The following is an 18,592-nucleotide window of genomic DNA, read 5'->3' on the forward strand; positions in this document are numbered from 1 at the left end:
GTGACATAAGTACAAAAAAAGAAAATTACAGGCCAATATTCCTGATGAACATAGATGCAAAAATGCTCAACACAATGCTAGCAACCTGAATACAAGAGCACATTAGAAGGATCACACACTGGGCTTCCCTGGTGGTGCAGTGGTTAAGAGTCCGCCTGCCAATGCAGGGGACATGGGTTCGAGCCCTGATCCGGGAAGATCCCACATGCCGCAGAGAAACTAAGCCATATGCCACGACTACTGAGCCTGCGCTCTAGAGCTGGAGAGCCACAGCTGCTGGGCCGGTGAGCCACAACTGCTGAAGCCCACGTGCCTGGAGCCTGTGCTCCGCAGCAAGAGAGGCCGCCTCAGTGAGAGGCCAGTGCACCACAATGAAGAATAGCCCCTGCTCGCCTCAACTTGAGAGAGCCCGTGCACAGCAGCGAGGACCCAACACAGCCAAAAATAAATAAATAAATTTTTTAAAAAATTAAAAAGAAGGATCACACACCATGATTAAGCCAGATTTATCCTTGAGATATATGGGTGGTTCAAAATATGCAAAACAATAAATATGATGTACTACATTAATAGAATAAAGGATAAAAATCATACTGTCATCTTAATAGATGGAGAAAAAACATTGGTCAAAATTTAACATCCTTTCATGATAAAAACTCCTCCCAACAAATTATGTATAGAAGGAATGTATCTCAACAAAATAAAGGAATGTATCTCAACGTATATGACAAGCCCAGGGCTAACATACTCAACGGTGAGGGGAGTGACATCAGCATTACAGCAGAGTGAGACACTCCCTTTATCCCCACCTTCAATCTACAACCAGTTAAACGTCCATAACTCAACAAAGGGAACTCTGCCCAACACATGAGGATGCCAGAGAATTCCACACTTCTCTACATTTAAAGGTGGGTGGACTGGAACACATAGAGGAGGCAGAATGGAGAGAACAGGTGAGGCAACGCCTGAGATCCTGGCACCCAGTCATGGCATCAAAGCCCACAGCCCCAGAGAATCCAGGAGTAGCGGGGGGGGGGGCATTACACACAATTCTGACCTCCCAGTCATAACAGCACCCACAGCCACAGGGAACTGAGAAGTGGCAGCAGGACCTGTGACTCTGTCCCTTCAGCTGTGGAAGCACTTGCAACTCTGGACCCCCACCCTCCCGCCCACAGCAGCAGCACCCACGAACCTGAAAGCCCCTAATGCAGCAGAGGTGACCATAGCTCCAACTGCCCTCCAACTCCCACCCTCCCCCCTCGGCAGTGAAGCCCACAGCCCAGACGACCCTGGACAAGGTGCCTGCCATTCTGGTGCCCCAGGCGGCAATGCCAGCAATAGCAGTGACACCAGCAACAGCAAGGCACCAGTGACAATGAGGCATCAGTAGTGACAATGAGGGCACCGAACAACACCTCTGGCAAAGGCAGTGGGGTGGAAAGTGCCAATTTTCAAATATAGCCAGAGGCAGCTGAAGTAAGAGAAACCAAAAACCTGTGCTATAGTGTCATCTACTGAAAACAAACAAACAGTAAGGCCTCCAATTACAAACCTGTTGAATTGTTAGAAACAAGGTTAAAAGAAAGATAAAACACCTTTACCTAATGAAGAAAGGTGTTTGCTACTTCAAATGCACCAGTAGAAGAACAACTCATCAAGCACCATCGTAACAATGGCATAAAAATTCTCCAGAAGCCAAACTGAAAATTACAGAATATTGAGATCTAATTGATAGACAATTCAAGACAGCTGTCGTGAAGAAACTCAAACTCAACATGATACAGCAAATCTCAGACAGGCAGTTCAATGAGCTAAGGAATGAAATTAATGAATAGAAAGAATACCTTACCAAAGAGACTGAAACATTAAAAAAAAAAAATCTGGAGCTGAAGCATGCAATAAATAAGATGAACAACACATTATAAAGCAGGCGTCCCCAACCCCTGGGCCACCTGTTAGGAATCGGGCCGCACAACAGGAAGTGAGTGGTGGGCCAGTGAGCGAAGCTTCATCTGCCGATCCCCATCGCTCCCCATCGCTCACATGACTGCCTGAACCATCACCCACTGCCCCCGTTTGTGGAAAAACTGTCTTCCACGAAACCCGTTCCTGATGCCAAAAAGGTTGGGGACCGCTGTTATAAAGCATTGGAAATAGGGCACCCCATGGAAGAGAGAATTAAGGAGCCTGAAGATAGAAATCTAAACATGATTCTGGTTGAAGAGGAGAGAGAAATAAGGTGTTAAAAAAAATTGAAGAAATTCTAAAAGAACTATTGGAATCCATTAGGAAGGACAACATAAGGATAATGGGTATCCCACAAGGAGAAGAGAGGGAGAAGGGAACAGAGAGTTCATTTAAAGAAATAATAACTGAGAACTTCCTAAACCTGGGAAAGGAACTGGATATATAAGTGCATGAAGCTAAGAGAACACCTAATGACCTCAATGCAAAAAGACCTTCTCCAAGACACATTATATTAAAACTGCCAAAAGTCAATGACAAAGAAATCCCCATATGCTGTTGGTGGAAATGTAAACTGGTTCAGCCACTATGGAAAAGAGTATGGAGATTTCTAATGAAATTAAGAATAGAACTACTATAGGATCCAGCTGTTTCATTTCTGGGTATTTATGCAAAAAATATGAAAACACTAATTTAAAAAGATATATGCACACCTATGTTCACTGCAGCATTAAAATAGCAAAGATATGGAAACAACCTATGTGGCCATAAACAGATGACTGGATAAAGATGATGTGGTATATATACAATGCAATACTACTTAGTGAAAGAGAGAGAGAGAGAGAGAGAGAGAGAAAGAAAGACAGGAAGGAAGGAAGGAAGGAAGGAGGGAGGGAGGGAGAAAGGAAGGAAAGAAAGAAATCTTGTCATTTGCAACATGGGTAGACCTTGAGGGTATTATGCTAAGTGAAATGAGCCAGTCAGAGAAAGACAAATACTGTATGCTTCCATTCACATGTGGAGTATACAAACAAACAAACAAAAACAAAAACATAGATACACAGAACGGAGTAGTGGTTACCAGAAGGGAAGCAGGGTGAAGGGAGGGCAAGATGGGTAAAGGGGGTCAACTGTATGGTGAATGGATGGAGACTAAACTTTTGGTGGTGAGCACACTGCAGTGTATACAAAATGTGATGTTGTACACATGGAACATATATAATGTTATAAACCAATGTTACATCAATAAAGCATTTAATTTTAAAATAAATAAATAAGGGAAGAGTGGATGGTTAACCAAAAAAAGGTAAAATGCTATAAGCTATTCTTTTTTTTAAGAGGTAAAATATATTAGCCGTATAATTGTATTTATTTTAAACCATTTATAATTTTTAATGAATATTGGAGACCAAATGAAATGTATAGCATGATGTTTTTAATCCAGTGTGAGTGAGAAACAAATAGTACATGAAATTATGACCCCACCATTTTGTTCCTGCTCTTTTGAGCCAGAACCTTTTAACTCTCAGTTTATTAAAGAATATTTTAACCCATTTATACCAACATTGATGGATTTTTATCAAAAGGTGTTTTCTGATATTATTCCAATTAAGCAAATATAATTCTTTGATTAATATTACTATAAGCTATTCTTCTAAGATCAGGAACCAGACAAGGATGCCTACTCTCCCCACTTTTATTTAACATAGTACTAGAAGTCCTAGCCAAAGCAATTAGACCAGAAAAATAAAGGCATCGATTTTGTAAAGGAAGAAGTTAAATTGTCCCTATTTACAATGATAGGATCTTATATGTAGAAAATCCTAAAGACTACACCAAAAACTGTTAGAACTAATAAACAAATTCAGTAAAATAGCAAGATACAACTCAGTGTATAGAAATCAGTTATGTTTCTATATACTAACAATGAACTATCTGAGAGAGAAATGATAAAAATAATCCACTTAGGGCTTCCCTGGTGGCGCAGTGGTTGAGAGTCCACCTGCCGATGCAGGGGACACGGGTTCGTGCCCCGGTCCGGGAGGATCCCACATGCCACGGAGCGGCTGGGACCGTGAGCCATGGCCACTGGGCCTGCGCGTCCAGAGCCTGTGCTCCGCAACGGGAGAGGCCACAACAGTGAGAGGCCCGCATACCGCAAAAAAAAAAAAAATCCACTTATAAAACCATCAAAAAGAACAGAACACTTAGTAATAAATTTGACCAAAGAGGTGAAAGATCTGTACATCAGAAACTATAAAACACTGATTAAAAAGAATGGAAGAAACACAAATAAAAAGATATCCTGCAGTCATGGATTAGAAGAATAAATATTCTCTAAATGTCCACATTACCTAAAGCAATCTACTGATTCAATGTAATCCTTATCAAAATTCTAATGACATTTTCACAGAAATAGAAAAAGGAATCTTAAAATTCATATGGAACCACAAAAAAACCTTGAACAAACCAATCTTGAGAAAGAAAAACACAGCTGGAGGTACCACACTTTCTGATTTTAAACTATATTACAAAGATACAGTAATAAAAACAGTAGAATACTGGCATAAAAACAGACACATAGATCAATGGAACATCATGAATACAGCAGAAATACAGATGGTCCCCAAATTATGACAGTACTATTTACAGTTTTTTCCACTTTACAATGGTAGAAAAGCCATATGCATTGAGTAGAAACTGTACTTGGAATTTTGAATTTTTGTCCTTTCTTAGACTAGCAATACGCAGTATGATACTCTCTCATAATGCTGGGCGGCAGCAGCAAGCCACAGCTCCCAGTCAGCCATGCAATCATGAGGATAAACAACCAATACATTTACAACCACATTCTGTACCCATACAACTATTCTGTTTCTCACTTTCAGTACAGTATTCAATAAATTACGTGAGATATTCAATGTTTATAATAAAATAAACTTTGTAGCAGGTGATTTTGCCCAACTATAGACTAATGTATGTGCTCTAAGCATGTTTAAGGTAGGCTAAACTAAACTATGCTATTTAGTAGGTTAGATGTAGTAAGCACATTTTTGACATATAACATTTTCAACTTAAAATGGGTTCACTGGGATGTAACCCCATTGTAAGTTGAGAAAGATCTGTAAATCCATGTATCTACAGTCACTTTCTTTGACAAGGGTGCCAAGAATACACAGTGGGAAAATGACAGTCTCTTCAATAAATGGTGCTGGGAAAACTGGATTCATTCAATAAATGGTGCTGGGAAAACTGGATACATACAAAAGAATATAATTTGATCCTTATCTTACACCATTCATAAAAATTAATTCAAAATGGATTAAAGACTTAAATGTAAGACCTCAAATCATAAAGCTCCTAGTAAAAAACATAGGGGAAAAGTTCCTTGACATAGTCTTGGCAATAATTTTTGATACGACACCAAACACACAGGCAATAAAAGCAAAAATAAACAAGTAAGACTACATCAGTATAAAAAAGCTTCTACACAGGAAAAGGAACAATCAACAAAATGAAAAGGCAACCTACAGAATGGGAGAAAATATTTGTGAAATATATCTGACAAGGTATTAATACCCAAATTATATAAGGAACTCAAACAACTCAATAGCTAATAATAATAACAGTAATAATAACCCAATTAAAATGGGTAAAAGACCTGAATAAACATTTTTCCAAAGAAGATGTACAAATGGCCAACAGGTATACGAAAAGGTATTCAACATCAGGGAAATGAGATATCACCATACACCTGTTAGTATGGCTATTACCAAAAAGACAAGAGATAACAAGTATTAGTGAGGATGTGGAAAAAAGGAAACCCTTATACACTGTTGATGGAAATGTAAACTGGTACAGCCATCATGGAAAACAGCATAAAAGTTCCTCAAAAAATCAAAAACAGAACTACCATGTGATCCAACAATTTCATTTCTGGGTATATATCCAAAGGAAATGAAATCAGTATCTCAAAGAGATATCTGCATTCCCATGTTCACTGCAACATGATGAAGCCTATATACTTAAGAATGCTGAAGAAAAATGGAAGGCACTTGAGTCCATGATACTTCAAGGCTAGCTCTGGACTGCCCAACATGAGACTCTCTCTATGTGAGATAAATAAGCCCACTGTTTCTTTAAGCCTTTGTTAATTTTTTTTCTTATTGGTAGGCAAACACAATCTTAATTGATAGAAATGAGCAAATTAGAGCTATATTTTGAAAACCATTATAAGACAGAATGAAGAGTTTGCAATTCTCTTCTCCCACTGAAGAATTTATGTGGATTCTGTGTTGCCTAAAGATCCATTATGAAGTTGAAAATGTGCAAAAACTAACATGGCAGCACATCCTAGAATAGATTATAGAGAAAGAGAATGGATTCACAAAGACAAAACGGGGCTGGCCACTACTGTATTCCAAGATATGAGGCAATAGGCAACTTGGTCTAGGAAACAAGTGCAGATGCTAAGGGTCAGGAAGTGACTGAATAAAGCTCTCACAAATCAGAAGTTGGGAGAGTAAAAGCCCTTCACAGGGACAACTAAGGTTGGTTTAGATGAGGGATATATGTGATTCAAAATAGAAAATAACAGTGGGACAATCTGAAATAATGACTACAGAGGTCATTAACAAACCAAAAAATAATTTCTTCCTATCCAGTCCTCTAGACCAGCACTAATTTAATAAGGCTCTTATAATCCCCAAATGACCTGTGGCATGCCCAATATTACGTAATCCAACACCATTAAGATAGACAACCCTATCGACAGTTGTACCTGGTAGATAAAAGTAGTCATCCTCATTGGTAACATCAACTTCACACAGTTTTCTAACCTTTTCAACTCAAAATTACTCTGAGGCCAAGAAGGAGAGCAGAGTTCTTATAAACCATTATTACTATTTCCATCTGTTCAAGTGAATTTGAAACATCAGTGGTTATGTACACATAGCCTATCAAAAATAAGTTAGCCTGTACAAAACCTTGCTGAAAGAAATTAAAGAAAAACTAAATACATGGAAATACATCCCATGTTCATCTATTGAAAGACTTAGTATTCTTAAGATGGCATTACTCCCGAACTGACCTACAGATTCAACATGATCCATATCAAAATCACTGTTAGCTTTTTGCAGAAATTGATGAGATTGTCCTAAAATTCATGTGGAAATTTAAGTGACCAAGAATAGATAGAACAATCTTGGAAAGAAGAACAAAATTGGAAGACTCACACTTCCCATATTAAAAATTACAATAAAGCTATGGTAATCAAGATTGTGTGGTACTGGCAAAGAGCAAGATATATAGACAAGTGGAATAGAATTGAGAGTCCAAAAGTAAATCCTTCACATCTATAACTAATTTTCAACAAAGTTGCCAAGATCATTCTATCTGAAAAGAATAGTCTTTTCAACAAATGGTGCTGGGACAACTGGACACCCATATGCAAAAAAATGAAGTTGGACCCATACCTCACACTATTATCAAAAATTGATTTAAAATGGATCATAGACCTAAATATAAGAGCTAAAACTATAAAACTATTAGAAGAAAACTTGGAGGGAATCATTGTGACCTTGGATTAGATAACAGTTTCCAAAAGCACAGGCAACCAACGAAAAAGATTAATAAATTGGATTTCATGAAATCGAAAACTTCTGAATTTCAAAACACACTATCAAAAAAAAAAACACACTATCAAGAAAGTAAAAGGACAGGGACTCCCTGGTGGTCCAGTGGTTAAGACTCCACACTTCCTATGCAGGGGGCACGGGTTCAATTCCTGGTCAAGGAACTAAGATCCTACATGCCTGCATGGCATGGTCAAAAAATATATAAAATAAAATAAAATAGGGCTTCTCTGGTGGTACAGTGGTTAAGAGTCCGCCTGCCGATGCAGGGGACAAGGGTTCGTGCCCCGGTCCGGGAAGATCCCCATGCCACGGAGCAGCTAGTCCCTTGAGTCATGGCTGCTGAGCCTGCGCGTCCAGAGCCTGTGCTCCGCAACGGGAGAGGCCACAACAGTGAGAGGCCTGCGTACCGCAAAATATAAAAAATTTTAAAAATAAAGTAAAAAGACAACCCATAAAATGGGACAAAATGTCTGCAAATTATATATCTGATAAGGCACTTGTATCTATAACACTGAAGAACTCTTACATCTCAACAATTTAAAAATAAAAACAGAAATAAACAAATAGGACCTAATTAAACTTAAAAGCTTTTGCACAGCAAAGGAAACCATAAACAAGACGAAAGAAAACCCTTAGAATGGGAGAAAATATCTGCAAATGAAGCAACTGACAAAGGATTAATCTCCAAAACATACAAACAGCTCATGCAGCTCAACATCAAAAAAACAAACAACCCAATCCAAAAATGGGTGGAAGACCTAAATAGACATTTCTCCCAAGAAGACATACAGATGGCCAACAAACACATGAAACGATGTTCAACATCACTAATTATTAGAGAAATGCAAACCAAAACTACAATGAGGTATCACCACACACCCGTCAGAATGGCCATCATTTAAAAATCTACAAACAATAAATGCTGGAGAGGGTGTGGAGAAAAGGGAACCCTCTTGCACTGTTGGTGGGAATGTAAATGGATACAACCACTGTGGAGAACAGTATGGAGGTTCCTTAAAAAACTAAAAACAGAACTACCATATGACCCAGCAATCCCAGTCCTGGACATATACCAGGAGAAAACCATAATTCAAAAAGACACATGCACCCCAATGTTCATTGCAGCACTATTTCCAAGAGCCAGGACATGGAAGCAACCTAAATGTCCATCAACAGAGGAATGGATAAAGTAGATGTGGTACATGTATACAATGGAATATTACTCATCCATAAAAAGGAACGAAATTGGGTCATTTGTAGACATGTGGATGGACCTAGAAACTGTCATACATAGTGAAGTAAGTCAGAAAGAGAAAAACAAATATCGTATATTAACGCATATATGTGGAATCTAGAAAATGGTATAGATGATCTTATTTGCAAGGCAGAAATAGAGACACAGGTGTAGAGAACAAATGTATGGACACCAAGGGGGGAAAGGGGGGGGGGTGGGATGAATGGGGAGATTGGGATTGACATTTACACACTATTGATACTCTGTATAAAATAGATAACTAATGAGAACCTACTATATAGCTCAGGGAACTCTACTCGATACTCCAATAAAAATTAATTTAAAAAAATAATAGCCAAATTCAAAAATGGGCAAAGCACTGAAATAGACATTTTTCGAAAGAGATACATAAATGGCCAACAAGAACATGAAAGATGCTCAACATCATTAGCCATCAGGGAAATGTAAATCAAAACCACAAGGAAAGACCACTTCACACCTACTAGGATGGCTAGAATCAAATGGACAGATAGGGCTTCCCTGGTGGTGCAGTGGTTGAGAGTCCGCCTGCTGATACAGGGGACATGGGTTCGTGCCCCGGTCCGGGAAGATCCCACATGCCGCGGAGCGGCTGGGCCCATAAGCCATGGCTGCTGAGCCTGCGCGTCCGGAGCCTGTGCTCCGCAACGGGAGAGGCCACAACAGTGAGAGGCCCGCGTACCACAAAAAAAAAAAAAAAAAAAGGACAGATAATTAGAAGTACTGTAAAGGATGTGAATAAATTGTACCCTTCATACACTGCTGATGAGAATATAAAATGGTGGAATTTTATGCATAAGTTTTCTTCTAAGAGTTTTATAGTTTCAGCTCTTACATTAAGCCTTTGATCTGCCACACTTCCTCCAAAGGTTAAATATAAATTTATCATAGACCCAACAATTCTACCACTAGGTATATACCCAAGAGAAATTAAAAGATATGTATACACAAAAACCTGTACACAAATGTCCACAGAAACATTATTCATAATAACCAAAAAGCGACGCGACCAAAATGTCCATCAACCAACAAACAGATATATAAAATGTGGTATATCCACACTGAAATATCATTCAACCATTTAAAGGAGTGAAGTACTGATATATGATACATCATCAATGAACCTTGAAAACACTGTTAAGTGAAAGAAGCTAGACACAAAAGATGTTATCATACATATTGTATGAACTATACATATTGTATAATTCCATTAATATGAAATGTCCAGAATAGCAAATCTATAGGGATGGAAAGTAGATTGGAAATGTTTAGAGCTGGGGAGGTTGGGGAGGAAAGGGGGTGACTCCTAAAGCATACAGGATTTCTTTTCAAGGTCATAAAAGTGCTCAGAAACTGACTGTGCCGGCAGCTGGATAATCTTCCCCAGTAATTATTTGCATTCTACTCTTGTTCTGGCTCATACATCTACCTGATCAAATCACAACTTCTCCTGCCAACATTCACGTTTACAGTTACTTGACAGACACCAACCTCCCACTCCACATCTGTCCAAATTTATTTTTGGTTACACTCGTTTAAGGCTTCTCTCTTCCATCCATCTAGTCTCTTTACCACAACACACCTCTGAACCTCTCATGACACCATTCTACCAACCTGAAATTCCCTCCCCTATGACTTATTGCAAATATTTGAAGATCTACATCAAACCTCAGGACATTCAGGAAGCCCACCCAGGCTAAGCCCTTCCTTCTCACTCTCCCACATGCTGTGTGAAATGATCACATCCACCTTCCTTTTATGGCTCAGTATTTTGTATTTCTCATTTGTTTGTATTTCCATTTCACCCGAGACATATGTTCTCCTTCTCCTCAGGTAGCCTATTAGTACCTAACGAACAGGGTCCATGTATTGTTATTTAACAATTCAATTTTAAATCTCCTTTGATGCTCAATCCAGATCCATGCACACATAAGTACCCAAAGTGCTGGTCAAGCATTTCGTCCGTAACCATTTAAATATCCCTAATAAGTACAGAACTAGTCAATGAACAAAAAAATTCAGGCAAACAGACAACCAATCTGTCATTAATATTTTACCTGTTCCATTTTGATCGGGAAACAATCAATGAAGTCTCGAGGATTGTTAACGTCCAGAGATGCTTGGTGTTCTTTTATTTCTCTAAAACATAGCTTTTTACATAAGCAAACATTTTAAGTACTTTGTTATGACTCCCTGGGAGATAGTCCATGAGAGCAGGGAAATTATTGCAGACCTTAAAGATTTTAAAAATATATTTATTAAACTAAAAACACATATTGAAGACATATCTATCATATGCCAAGCCCTGGTTAAAAACTGAAGCGAATATAATATGGTCTCTTTCTTCAGGAGGAGCATTTTATAGTGTACATGTAAAATAATTCTTCATGCTGCTAGAGTATTTAAGGGAGAAAACTCTGACCAGATGATGAAAGTTGATAGCAATTTCCTATACTCATACATCAACCTTATGATATTAAAGCATATTTATATCAATTCTCTCACTTTTTAAATTAATTCTTCCTTATAACCTTGAAACACAGAATAAGATGAATTACTATGATTCACATTTTGTAGAAGAGGGCAGAGGTTAAGGAATTTTGCGTAACCTGATACTGAGCACAAACCCACTCCCTGCTATTTCTACTACTATCAAGCAGCCTCAGAAATAGAATCGCTATATTATAACCCAGAGGGGTGAAAAAATGGCATGAAACCCACCTCAGCATTTTAGGGATAAAGCAGCTGTGCACCAGAGCAGGTAAGTGCCTTTTCTAATATCATGTGATTTTATTTAGGCAGAGGACAGGACATATCAGCTCAGCACAGGGCAAAACTGTGGTGTCTGTTTATGATTCATACACCATAGAACCAATCATTTTGTCATCCCAAGCCCAATTACGCTGTCAGCTAGGATCCCAACTGAAGCAACGAACACCCCTGCCCTAGTCAGTGTTCCCTGGCAGCACCTCTGTTCATAAACATTGTCCCTCCTTGAAAGAGATATTCTCTTCCTTCCTAAATTAGGATATTTCTGCTAAGTAACGTGATGAAGAAATCACTGCATATTTGAGGATAAGCCTTGTGGGTAATGGAAACCTTTCAGCAAGGACCTGGATGTCCACTGAGTGCTATGGCCATCCTTTTGGGCAGTCACCAAAGTAGTTTATGGAAACTGGGCTTTGGGGGGTAGTGGAAAAACCACTGGCCAGGGAGCCAACAAGGCCTGAATTCCAGCTTTATACTCAGGCATTTCTTTTCTTCGTAAAATAAAGGCTCAGCCACCTTTCCCAGATGTTCACTCTATGACAGTAAGGCAGGACTGCTGTGTTCAAACACTCACTTACAGCATAACATCAGCAAAACTGATGCAGTAGACAGTTCTAAAGGCCTATCCCTCTACACAAATGTCAGAAAATCAAGCAGAAACTGTCAGAATCTACTTAAAAAATGGCAGCAGAGATCTGTGGCTTGTTTTTTCTTTTTCCTTTTTTTTTTTTTTTTGCCCTTGTCCCACTTCCATCCTCGGCTTGGCAGTGGTCTTAACAAGGGCAGCTTGTGGTGTGGGAGCCTGGTTCCTGGTTCCAGAGGGACCAGAGCAGACCTCAGTCACGAAGACTGTGTTTCTGTGGTTCTAACCTGTCTGGGGCCACCTGACAGACTGACACAGGCACTTGTTTTTGTTTCATCTAACCTAGAGTGGAAATGCAGCAGGGATGTCTCAAAAACCTTGCAAGATTAATGAACAGCCCACAGCCACCTGGGGCAAAATATTACAGTTAAGGCATACAACAGAGCATCAAACTCCAGGAAGAAAAGCTGCAGAGGGAGTGCCTTTGGGAAATTAGGACATTCAAAAGCACCCCTGTATACTGAAAAATTTAGAAAGCTACACACATGCACAGAGCCAATCTGGAAGAGTTATTTCCTTCCTCCCTCCCTCCCTCCCTCCCCCTTTCCTCTCTTCCTTTCTCTCTCTCTCTCTCCCCATCTCTTTCTCTTCATCTTTTTTTTCTTTTTGCCTCCTCACATTCAAAGATATCAATATCCGTAGACTCCAGATAGAGAACAAACTAGTGGTTATCAGAAGGGAGAGGGAAGGAGGGAGGGGCAGTATAGGGGTAGTGAGGGAAAAAGGGTTATTACAGGATTATATGAAATCATGTGTGTGAAACTTTTGAAAATTGTAAAGCAATACAGAATTTAAAGACCCTTTCATTCAATTTAAAAGAATGAAACAAAAAGAAAAGCAAAAGAAAGATCTATCACTCCTAAAAAAAAGGACATCTCTCTCCAAACACTAGCTGGACGTAAGCTAAAGGAACAGAGATTCCAGTGACCACACGAGGCAAAAAAAAAAAAAAAAAAAAAAAAAAAAACCAAAGGGAGGGGAGAATCTGATTCCCAGAGTTACCACGTTGTAATATCCAAAATGTCCAGTTTTCAAACATTCACTTCATGGCTTGGTCCATATAGAATTTTGGACTTGTCAGAGAAAAGAGCATAAACGATTTCTCAGGAAGAGAGGATCCTGACCTCACCTGGATCCATGGGGAGCGCATAAATCCTGAGGTTTTCATTAAAGTTTCCTAGCAAGTTAAGAAAATTCTGATCTGTATAATCAAAACGATTCTGGAAAATAATGGAGCAGATCACATTGCAGGGAGCACAGCCCAGGATGAAAGTGGGGTCACAGGGTGACCCTAAAGAATTGAAAAGATTTATAAAACACTATTAAGATATAAATATAAAACTCTGTTGTGGATAACAGATAATTTTAGAATCTCTGAAGCAATATCTACCTAGAAATTTCCCTATCAGCAAACATTTAAGCATGCTTAAAATCAACACATCACTGTTCCCTTAAACATGAATTGACAAAATGGATTAAAGACCTAAATGTAAGGCCAGACACTATAAAACTCTTAGAGGAAAACAGGCAGAACACTCTATGACATAAATCACAGCAAGATCCTTTTTGACCCACCTCCTAGAGAAATGGAAATAAAAACAAATAAACAAATGGGACCTAATGAAACTTAAAAGCTTTTGCACAGCAAAGGAAACCATAAACAAGACGAAAAGACAACCCTCAGAATGGGAGAAAATATTTGCAAATGAAGCAACTGACAAAGGATTCATCTCCAAAACATACAAGCAACTCATGCAGCTCAATATCAAAAAAACAAACAACCCAATCCAAAAATGGGCAGAAGACCTAAACAGACATTTCTCCAAAGAAGACATACAGATTGGCAACAAACACATGAAAGAATGTTCAACATCGTTAATCATTAGAGAAATACAAATCAAAACTACAATGAGATATCATCTCACACCAGTCAGAATGGCCATCATCAAAAAATCTACAAACAATAAATGCTGGAGAGGGTGTGGAGAAAAGGGAACCCTCTTGAACTGTTGGTGGGAATGTAAACTGATACAGCCACTATGGAGAACAGTATGGAGGTTCCTTAAAAAACTAAAAATAGAACTACCATACGACCCAGCAATCCCACTACTGGGCATATACCCTGAGAAAACCATCATTCAAAAAGAGTCATGTGGGGCTTCCCTGGTGGCGCAGCAGCTAAGAATCCGCCTGCCAATGCAGGGGACACGGGTTCGAGTCCTGGTCTAGGAAGATCCCACATGCCGTGGAGCAACTAAGCCCATGTGCTACAACTACTGAGCCTGTGCTCTAGAACCCGTGAGCCACAACTGCTGAGCCCATGTGTCACAACTACTGAGCCTGCACGCCTAGAGCCCGTGCTCCACAACAAGAGAAGCCACCGCACTCAGAAGCCCGCGCACCGCAACCAAGAGTAGCCCCCGCTCGCCGCAACTAGAAAAAGCCCGCGCGCAGCAACGAAGATCCAACGCAGCCAAAAATAAAAATAAAATAAAATTTAAAAAAAGTCATGTACCACAATGTTCACTGCAGCTCTATTTACAATAGCCAGGACATGGAAGCAACCTAAGTGTCCATCGACAGATGAATGGATAAAGAAGATGTGGCACATATATACAATGGAATATTACTTAGCCATAAAAAGAAACGAAATTGAGTTATTTGTAGTGAGGTGGATGGACCCAGAGTCTGTAATACAGAGTGAAGTAAGTCAGAAAGAGAAAAACAAATACCATATGCCAACACATATATATGGAATCTAAAAAAAAAGAAAAAGAAAAAAAATGGTCAGAAGAACCTAGGGACAAGACAGGAATAAAGATGCAGACCTACTAGAGAATGGACTTGAGGATACAGGGAGGGGGAAGGGTAAGCTGGGACAAAGTGAGAGAGTGACATGGACATATATACACTACCAAATATGAAATAAATAGCTAGTGGGAAGCAGCCACATAGCAAAGGGAGATCAGCTCCGTGGTTTGTGACCACCTAGAGGGGTGGGATAGGGAGGGTGGGAGGGTGGGAGGGAGGGAGACGCAAGAGGGAAGAGATATGGGAACATATGTATATGTATAACTGATTCACTTTGTTATAAAGCAGAAACTAACACACCATTGTAAAGCAATTATACTCCAATAAAGATGTTAAAAAAAACCAAACATGAACTGACCATTCCATCCTAGTTTGTTTAATAATAGTTCTCCAAATACTCCATTTACATCACTGCGTTAAGTCAAGGTGCTGGTTATTTTGTAGAGCAAAAGAAGAGAAAAAATTTTAAGGGTCAGTTTTTTAAGACAATAATTCAGGTTATCTATCAGTGCAAAATCACGTCTGTCTGGTAAACTTGTAGACAATTAAGCACTGACGTAGGAAGGAAGCAATAGTTAGGAACCTGGAAACGTTTTATATATAGTGAATAGCTGAAGGAACAACTTGTACAATCAGGAAAGGAAAAGATTAAAGAGAGAAAGATTATGGAAAAAGTCAGGTGTTTGATGGTACAAAGAAAAAAAAGCAAAAGCTGTCCATGTTGTACGAGAAGAAAACTAACACAAATGAACATGAATTGTAAGATAGATTTGTTTGCCGAAAATAAAAATAGGTAAGAATTCTGCATTTCAAACAAATCACAGGGCAAACAAGAAAGATTAAATTGAGAAATGGAGTCCTTTTGTTTCTTTATTGCAGTATGCAGAGCAGGTGTGGGGAGGAACATCCTGCTCTAAGATATAGTGTCCCTCATCACCAATCAGGCCTCACATTTAATTTATTTGGACAGAACACGCCCTCTTGTGGAATTCTGGGATATTGCTACATATAGCCATCAACGGAATACCATCTGTTGTTACAAATTTTTTAATTTGAATTTAGATGAAGTCCATCATTTTACAGACAAATAAATTAAAGCAGAGGAAAAGTAGTTTTCTTTTTTAGTGGTTAATATTTACGTGAAATTGCTATAATCGGATGATCGATAAACTTTATATGCAAAAAACCCAAATCACATCATACATGTAATTAAGGGTGACTTGAATCAAAGTGTTGTGATGAAATGATAGGGAATTAAGTAATAGGAACCTATTTAGTTAACTGCTCGTATGCCAGGCTCCTTTTCAGCTGAACCAAGTCATGGTTCTTAGTGTCATGCCAAGACACTAAGCTTGCAGAAAAACTTTTACTTTAGAAGGTAGGGGATAATTTGAGAAGACCTTAAGGTTTCTGTGTGTGTGACAGCTAAAATCTGGTTTTTAATCTTTCCTTTCACTTGAGAGAGAGACTTACAAAGCAGGGTAATTTGGAATTCAGACGGAAAATAAGATCCATCTTAACAAGCACTTCATAGGTCAGTACAGCTGACAGTAAGGGGTAAAATATTACCAAAGTACCAAAATTGGTAAAAAATTACCAATTACCATCCAATTGTTTTAAAATGTACTTGGGTTTTACTTTTATTCAGATGGTAAGGCCAACACATCAGGAGATGATAAGATAGTTTATTACTCATACTTCCCAAGAAGAGGGGGCACCCTACACAAGGCCACATGGGGAAGCACTGAGGTCAGTCAGGAGGCAGAAGGAACAAGGGGAGAGCATGGGCCAAAGCCTTTACTGGGGTTTTCACGGAAGAAATGAGCAAGGCTGGGTAGGTATGCTCAGTAAGTTTAAGACTGGATAGTTTGGGTAATTTCAGAGGGCTCTAGGCCCCAGGGGTGGTCCCTAGCTGTCCTGTAACTGGCCCTGGGTTGATTTAGGGCAGGGAGAATATTGGCTTGGCGTGTGAGGGTTTCATAAAGGAGGTTTCCTGGGGGTATCGGCTTTGGATAGGCTGGTTTGAAAATCAAAGGAGTGCTCACACACAAGATGCGATGCTCTATCTCAGAATTAGCTAACCCTGGGAGAGGCAGTTGCTCCCTGGGTCTGCAAGTCCCCCAAAATGTCAAAGTATCATAAAGTAGAGAAAAGAAAAAACATGATTATTATATCAATAATGGGGGAGGGAAGTATAAAGAAAGCTGAAAACAGAAGAAACTAATAGGGAAGGCAGGGTAATGAGTTATTAATAATAGTTGAAATCTGTTTAAATAGATCATTTTATAACCTGGTATTTGTGTAATGTTCAGGATTAAGCCACAGCATCTATTTCTTAAAATATATAAAACAACACTAAATAGGGAGCAACATTAAGTAAATGAAGCTGCTAATTTTAAAACAGTTATTTATAAGGAAATCACAATTGATGAGGTCTGCACTAAGGGATGCCTAAGCAATTAAAACCATAGACAATTATCATTACTGGCCAGAACAGTAGGCAATGGGTCTCAGAAGAAACCCTCAGACATGTGCCTGAGGCGACCATACAAATATAGGCCAGTTAAGTGAAAGCACATGTCATTTGTTTCACGCTCCATAAGGGTGTGATGAGGTCATTCCCACCATGTCCACTTGATGAAATGTTCTGGAATATATAACCCACATTTACACTATGGGAAAAAACATTATTCTCTAATGCCAGAAAAAAACGAGACTCAAAACCTTCCACCTTCATGACCTAATGATTTGAAAACAAAAAGTTCAGGACAGGATAGGATTAAATGACCTTTAATCCACACTATATGCACCACAGTGGGTGTACACACACAACAAGCACAGATACACAAAAGCCCTCTAGGCTCTCTCCTCTCTCTCCCCGCTCCACAGGAGGGCTGACAACCATGACCCATATGAAAGATGTGGCTGTCCCTGAAATGTTTCCTAGGATGTCACTGGAGAAGACAGCAGTCTGTTAAGGTGAGAGTGACAGAGCATAGCATCACCCACCACTGGTTTCTCTCAACTCCTCCACAAGGCAGTGGGTTTCCTCTTGAACTCGGTCCTCAATGCTCTTCTTCCCCACCCCGAATTCCACAGTGTCATGAGGGAGATGCGCCAGATCTCCTTCCATCTCTTTCCATTGCTAAAGAGGATTCCTACCAGGAGGAGAAACAGAAACTAGGAGGGAGGCCCTAGGGAAGGAGGAGTGAGCTGACACTTGGCAGCCTGGCAGATGGACCCAGCTCTGCTGGGGGGCTCTTCAAATTCCTCTTTTCCATCCTTCCCACCCTCACTACCAACGCGGAAGATGCGCACACGCACACCTACCATGTCCTTTATTAACTCTTTGAGACACAGGGAGACTGCCTCTTCCAGAAAACTCTTCTCACAGATCAATCAAGGCTTCTTTCACTGCTTTGTAACCATGCAACACTATGGTGGGCTTCAAGCCAAAATACCCAGTGAACACAGGGCCATACACTTTTTTGA

General features: G+C 39.5%; 1 pseudogene; it reads right to left on the reverse strand.

Annotated features, from left to right (window-relative positions):
- LOC101330620 (cytochrome P450 2C18-like) overlaps positions 1-18,592 on the reverse strand; it is a 59,336-nt pseudogene that overhangs the window by 30,707 nt on the left and 10,037 nt on the right.

This window comes from Tursiops truncatus, chromosome 16 (genome assembly GCF_011762595.2).
Source record: "Tursiops truncatus isolate mTurTru1 chromosome 16, mTurTru1.mat.Y, whole genome shotgun sequence".
NCBI classification, from domain to species: Eukaryota; Metazoa; Chordata; class Mammalia; order Artiodactyla; family Delphinidae; genus Tursiops; species Tursiops truncatus.